Below are 7,411 nucleotides of genomic sequence, written 5' to 3'. Positions count from 1 at the left end.
TATATATATATATATATATATATATATATATGTATATATACAACACGAACACATACATATATACACACACACATACATACATACATATATATACACACACATACATACATATATATACGTATATATGTGTGTGTGTATGCGTGTGTGTGTTTATATAATAATAATAGCAACAATCCTTAGATGGAACTTATAAACATTTTAATGCATCGCTATGTCCGTTTCCACAAATCACATGTCTCTTAAGATCACAGTCCATATTTATCCTACAATATATCAATACAGCTCGATGCAGCCCCCAAAAAACCGGTTCATCAGTCAGCGAATATGTTTAGTACTTTCTATCTCATGTTTATTACTTTCTATCTCATGACACAAATCTAATTACTGGACGTGTAAATACACCTCCGGTTATTAAAATAGAAGAATAACAATCTATAATCTTTCTGTTTACATTCAGTGTGACTTAGCTACTGTTTCAGACCGTTATCTCGAGTCTGTAAAGGTCTCTTTTGTTGTTTCATACACATATATACACACACACACACATAAGGCAGTGGTTTTAGAGAAATTTGGGTGACCTTTCTGTCAGAATACTATACACTTTAGATACATTCTCGTCGCCTTTGTATAGGGCAACGATTCAGCCGCAGAAAACGGGATCGAAACCAGCCGCCATGAGGACAGCCTCCAAGTATCGATGGTCCACTCTGTGGAAAGCTTTGGATTGATCCAAATTGTGTGTGTGTGTATTTCCCCATCACTGCTTGATAGCCCATGTTAGTGTGTTTATGTCTCCCATAATTTAACGGTTCGGCAAAATAGACCGATAGGCATACAAAAAAGGGCTGAGGTCAATTTGTTCGACAAAAAACCCTTCAAGGCGTGATACAAGTAAAAGATAAACGATGGATTCTTTTAAACTTCGAGAATGAAATGTATTTTGATAAACACGGACTTCATAGTCATACATTATGTGCGTAATGTCCTGCATATATTATATGATATTATGACGTAACAATAAACTTTGTAAACTTTTCAACTTCAGTCTCTGTCAATATGTACCCACGCTAACACACACACACACACACCACATACACACACACACTCACACACGCAAACACACACACACACTCACACAAACAAACACATGCGTATTTATTCAGGAGATACACGTATCTACACATATATACACTCGCTGATCATTGAAACATCTCAAGCCCTAATAGTTTTGCGTTTAGATTTATTTACTCATCTATCAATCCTGCGTGCATGAGTCTGTGTGTGTGCATGTGTGTGTGTGTGTGTGCGTGCGCACGCGTGTGTGAGTGTGTATGTTTGTCTGTGTTGGTCCTCCACCATCGCTTGACAAACCGTGTGAGTGTCTTTACGTCCCTGTAGCTTAGCGGCTCGGCAACACTGACCGATGGAATAAGTACTAGGCTTACTAGATAAGTACTGGGGTCGATTCATTCGACTAAAATTCTTCAAGAAGGGACACCAGCATGGCCACAGTCTAATGACTAAAACAAGTAAAAGAAAGATAGGAAGCAAAGTAAATAAGTAGTAAAATCCGCAGATATTCTTCACATGCCTTGGCATGCATCGGACTTGGGCAACCGTTCTTCGAGTAGCAAACCGCATGAGACTTGATTCATCATTATGCAGGCTGCACTACTAAAAATAGATTGTTCGTTAGGTGAGCCATTTAAAAATTCCCGTCGCGCCGAAGTTTTCCAATGACCAACATAAGTCATGAGCATTAATAACTTTCAGTGTGAATTTCTGTGGGCTCATCCGTAATTTGATAAAATGATAGTTTTTAAACATCTTCAGCAATTGTAGATAAAGAAGTAGAAAACAAAGAGCTTATTTCATTTTTAAATTTCAATAAAATATTGATTTCAAATTTTGGAACAAGGCCAGCAAGCTCGGGGGAGGGTTACGTCGATTACATCGACTTCAGTACTCAACTGGTACTTATTTTATCGACCCCAGGAGCATGAAAGCATAGTTGATCTCGGCGGTGTTTGAACTTAGAACATGGAGATAGACTGTTGGCGTGCTAACGATCTTCCCAGCTCGCCGCCTTTGTTTTCAACAAAATATTCAGACAATTTTATAAATCTTCCACTTGTCTAATTCTCTTTGGATCCAGTTTTTCAAATTATTTTCAGTAAATATCTTATAAACCTTACTATCTTAGTCTATATCAAATATATAGAATGTATAATACGTCGATGTATTTGTGAAAACTGTTTCCAGTATTTTTATTTTAAAACATGATTTCTGAGGGCACGATTATACTAGTACATGTATATTATACAAAACAGGTATACCTGTACAGACATGAAATGACAGTCTGATTTCAAGGAGAATTGGTTCTTATTTCTTACATTTCTAGCTAATATATATACTTTACTTTGCTGGTTCATACATGTATATTTACATTCGTATTCCATTGGAATGTGAAGAGAGGGAGGCTTATCTACTAATTATATTAGATTGTCGTTACGTGTAGCAGCTCTCTCGATTCATAAGATTGGAGAGTGAGATTTGAAGGGGATTTGCCTACTATTTTTAGAAGAACGTGCTACATCGTAAATGTCTATGTTGGTGGCTCATAGACACATATGAAAATACATAATTCAGTAGAAATAAACTCTAATTAAGTAGTTTGCTATATTCTTCTTTCTTAAGTGCAATCGTCGTCATTAATTTTGATAAATGTCAATATGTCATTTAAAATGTCTAGTTTATGTATGTAGACGTCTATGTTTAAGATAATGAATGTATTTTGATTTATTTGCTTTACTGATGACCATCATACGTATAAGAATGGTGTTGTTAAAAGAATTCCATTAGTATGACACTACATTTAATGTCTTAAGAACATAAATTTATATACACAAATAGTCGTATTTAAGGGTCTTATATTTAGTTAAGTTTTCAATTCAGGTCGTATGGGGATTCTTCTTCTAAAAATATTCTCACTTTTGTATTTATCATTTTCTTTAAATGTTGTTGTGACCGAGAAAGCCTATGTTTAAAAGATCGCCAAATCGGAGCCATTTCATGTTTTCTTATATGAGAGACTGCGTTGCACTGTTTAATATATGCCACATTATTAATTTCAAGGTTCCCTCTAGAAGGATTTTTTAATGAACTACATATAACAATAAATCACCGCATTCTCCTTCCTTTCTCTCTCTGCATGCCTCTCTTTCCATGTGTCTCTTTCTCTTTCTGTGTGTTCGAATCTTCCTCAAAGAGTGAGAGAAAGCAAAAGAAAGATTAAAGAGAGGTTGAAAGATGAAGAAAAGCTGAGAGCTCGATGTCACACAAACGCATTTTTCAATGGTTCTCTTACTGATACTTTCATGCTTTTCAAAATGTTTGCACTTCTACTTTCTGCTATTAGTACTTTATCATCTATTATGGTCATATTCGAAGAAATCGAGGTCTGGAAAATATAATCATGGAAGGAAGAGTGGAGGGAAGTGGATCAAGATGCGAGCAAAGAAGGCAATGGATGGGCTAAAGTGGCAAAACAGCTGGAGAACTTGCTTTTAATCGGAAAGATGTTCGTGGTAGTGTCATCAATGCGATGCAGAGGTAGGATACACGATGTATCATGTCATCTTCCCACCTTTCTACCGCTTCTTTCCTGCCGGGCAGTTGGTACTCGTAGGGCGATTTGGTCGCTTATTGGAGATAATAATCTGAATGCGAGCCAGAGTGCCTTCTCTTAAAGGCTCTCTAATGGTGCCAGTGTTCTTAAATCGGGCGAGAGATTGCCACCATTTCTTTTCATTCTTACCAGACTGCTTTGTAAATATTTATTTATTTTTGCATCTCCTTCGTTTGAAATATGTGGATTATGGACTTGTTTCCAGTTTGGGGATACCTAAGATTAACTACCGTTTCGTTGTTGTTCTTTACCTATACATCTGCTTTGATCAGTAAGACTTATCTTCAAAGACATCCTAGTTATGATGGACCCATGTTTTTCAGAATGCATACATCCAGTGTAAACTACCTCATTTTAAAGTGATAGAATATAATTGAAGGAACATTTAGCTGTTATAACTCGCAGGTGGACCAGCTACTCGAAAGCTCCACTACATATGCCAAATGTGCTTCAATACCTCACGCTCTTTGTTAATTTCAGTAGCCATAATAAAATTACGTTTTCATACTATACGCTTGAGCATATCGTAACCACAATGTCCGAAACTCCATTTTTTTCAGAAGGTAAACTTTATTTATATTTGCGATATAACGCTGAAACATTTGCGGTGTCCAAATATTTTGATACAGTTTGGAGAGTTCCGCAATTAAATTACGTTTTGGAAATTTCATATTTTTCCATAATTTCCAGCAGTCATGACAGGTACTTCTGTTGCATTTCCTTGCTCAATTCTATATACAATACATATATTTAAAATTGCATAAGCATCATATTATTGATAAAAATATATTTATATTTTGGTTCAGGTTAATAAAACAATGTATGTTTAATTACTACTTATGTTGGTTTTAAAGCATTCTGCATTTATTTTCTGTTCCTAACGTTATATTTTATAGAGAATCAATACATTTTCTGTTAAAGATTTTTATTGACGGGTTTAACAGAAACATATCTTCAAAACTCGAGTCCGGCATCTGTATTGTTACACTTATTATTACCATAAAATCCTTAAGTATTGCATGCTTATTGTTGAGCGATCTCCAATTCCATATATATTCATGATTACATTGTAATATTTTCTTTTTGTTTTATATTTATATTGATATTCTAAATTTCATTGTGTAATTAATTTTAATAACTGTATTGAAGCTTTTTATTGCTTTAACATTTATTACTTAATATGTACCAGAAACTTATCAGTAGTGTAATGATTCAAGCATGCGTGAGTGGCGCATTGATTAGGAAGGGTTCTATGCAAGCCATAATATTATGAGGTGTACACAATGTAAATTCACCTTATGTCCAACCTTACTTATTGGAAATATACTTTTACACAGTAGAGTAACAATTGCTAATATTATTCAGTGTTATAATATTTTTGAAAATTATCATTCATTCTCATGATGTTCAGCAGTATGTGGTTGGCTTGTGTCTGGTTGCCATAATAAACTTTATTGAATGTATATAAGTGTGTGTGTGTGTGTGTCTGAGTGTCTGAATATATGTATATATATATATATATATATATATATATATATATATATATATATATATGTATGTATGTATATGTGTATATGTTTGCATATATGTATGTATAAATGTATATATGCATATGCGCATATATATATATATATATATATATATATATATATATAGGTTGTGTGTGTGCATACACATATATGCAATCCTTTTGATATACAAGTAGGAACGAATGATTTGTGTAAGTTATAGTTTCAGTGAGATATAATCATTTTATATAATTCAATAAAATTGAAATGAAGTATCCTTAATTATTCAACTCACTAGATTTAACTAGTGAAGGCGAACAAGAGAAATATCATTCTTAATATGACAATGAATCAAATGGACAACAAGGAAAGACAATGAGAATTGATTTTAAAATCCTATTCAACTGAAATAAATGCATTCATTTTTATAAAATTATGTGGTTACACTGCAATTATTGTAATTTAGTTTTCTTAAAACCTACTTGCCCTTGTAAGATTCTAGTATCGTTGAAACAAAGCTAAAATAGAATTATGTAAAGCGATATGCGATATAAGCATCAATTTGAGTCAAAAGAATTATCCTTTGTCTTAAATTAATGCTTGTAAGGTCTAAGAGTAATTTTAGTTCAAAATCTTAGCAGTTAAGTTCATTCAGAATTTTATATACCATTACAAAATTTAGTCCTTTATATAATATTTCTGACAAATGTTTATCTCGTCGAGGCACACACATCCAAAACATTTTAGCCGAGTTTAATTTTCGTAAGAAGATATAACCAATTAAATCAATTTTGATAAATGTCTGACACTTACATTTATAGTTTGTTACTGCTATAATTGCTTAGACCTTCAAGTCACTCATGTAGATATCTCAGCTGATAGACGCGCTTTACGCCTCCAGAGCTCTTTCGCACATTTTTTTTTAAAACATGCGCGGAAGGATGTGTGTTAATTCAGTTATCCTCTCCTGAGATATTTGGTGTATCACACGTTTGACTATCTGAATGTAGCTACGGAATGGAACACCAGCTTTACACATATTAATTAACAAAATCTACTTTAAATATTGAATTTAAGTTTTCTTGTTTGCTTTTCTAAACATAATAATATGCAATTTATCCCGACACGCATGACTTAAGATATTTTTCTCTGCGATTTTATAGATTATAAAGCAGGCATATAGAATCCATTTGAACTCAAAAGATAGCAATTCGTATTCGGTCGGATCAGATTTATAAAAATTTCTTGGGAAGAACAGAAACTGAGTTCGCTGTTAGCCAATCTCTAAAATGACTGTATGAAATGAAAGATAAATGGAGCCGTTCAATATGCTGCATACAATCCTCCACCGTCGATCCGTATTTCCCTTTATAAGAATAAAAGACATTAAAAATACATTAGTAATAGAGAAAAAGTATGAATAATCTTTCAGACTTAATACAGTGGAAATCAGCAGAAATTTGCAAAATTTTTGTTTTCTTTTTATTTTGTAAGAAAGAAAGTTTGTTGTTTGTTGTTTGCCTCTTTTTGTGATAAGGATTTAAAGACTTTAGTCTAAGCTCAACAGGAAAACGTGAAAAGTATCGGCTCATTTCATTTCTCTCTATTGTAATGCTCAGTAAATTTAGAAAGTAAAAATTGTTATTGTTTCTTGAGAGAAGGATACACTTCCTATTATTCAACAGAAGTAGATTTCTCTACATTGGCTTAGGAATGTTTTATGTTTTGTTACGTGTGACATATCTCTATAACTACTTCTAAAGAAGTTTCGGCTACCCTTGCATCATAAATTAGCTCTATTTATTCTAATGGACATACATCAAGGGCATTGGTATTGAGAAAATCGGAAAGAATGCATTGGCTGAAGCAGAAAATCACAGTCTTCTTTGGAAATGTCACTTAATGCATGCTTGAGCAAGATATTCAAAAGCAAGAATATTGACTTGCTATTTTCTTGGTAACAAAGTATGTTCATGACGAAATGCAATCTAAGAAATAACTGGACATTAACTTCTTATATCCCTTCTTTCAAAGAAACTAACTCTATTAACATGCTTTCATTCTGTATTCAATGTGAGAAATGTTTCACCATACAATTTGTATTTATCTATGATGTGTAGATGTGTGAGTGCATGCATGTATGTATAGATATACATGTGTATGTGTGTGTGTGTGTGTGTGTGTGTGTGTGTGTGTGTGTGTGTGTGTGTGTGTG

General features: G+C 33.4%; 1 long non-coding RNA gene across 1 annotated transcript in view; it reads left to right on the top strand.

Moving 5' to 3' along the window:
* LOC128247594 (uncharacterized) overlaps positions 1-7,411 on the top strand; it is a 133,351-nt gene that overhangs the window by 103,970 nt on the left and 21,970 nt on the right. The window lies entirely within an intron of this gene.

Source organism: Octopus bimaculoides, chromosome 4, assembly GCF_001194135.2.
Source record: "Octopus bimaculoides isolate UCB-OBI-ISO-001 chromosome 4, ASM119413v2, whole genome shotgun sequence".
NCBI lineage: Eukaryota > Metazoa > Mollusca > Cephalopoda > Octopoda > Octopodidae > Octopus > Octopus bimaculoides.
Note: the sequence above shows the minus strand (reverse complement) of the source record. Positions and strands in the feature narration are given on the sequence as shown.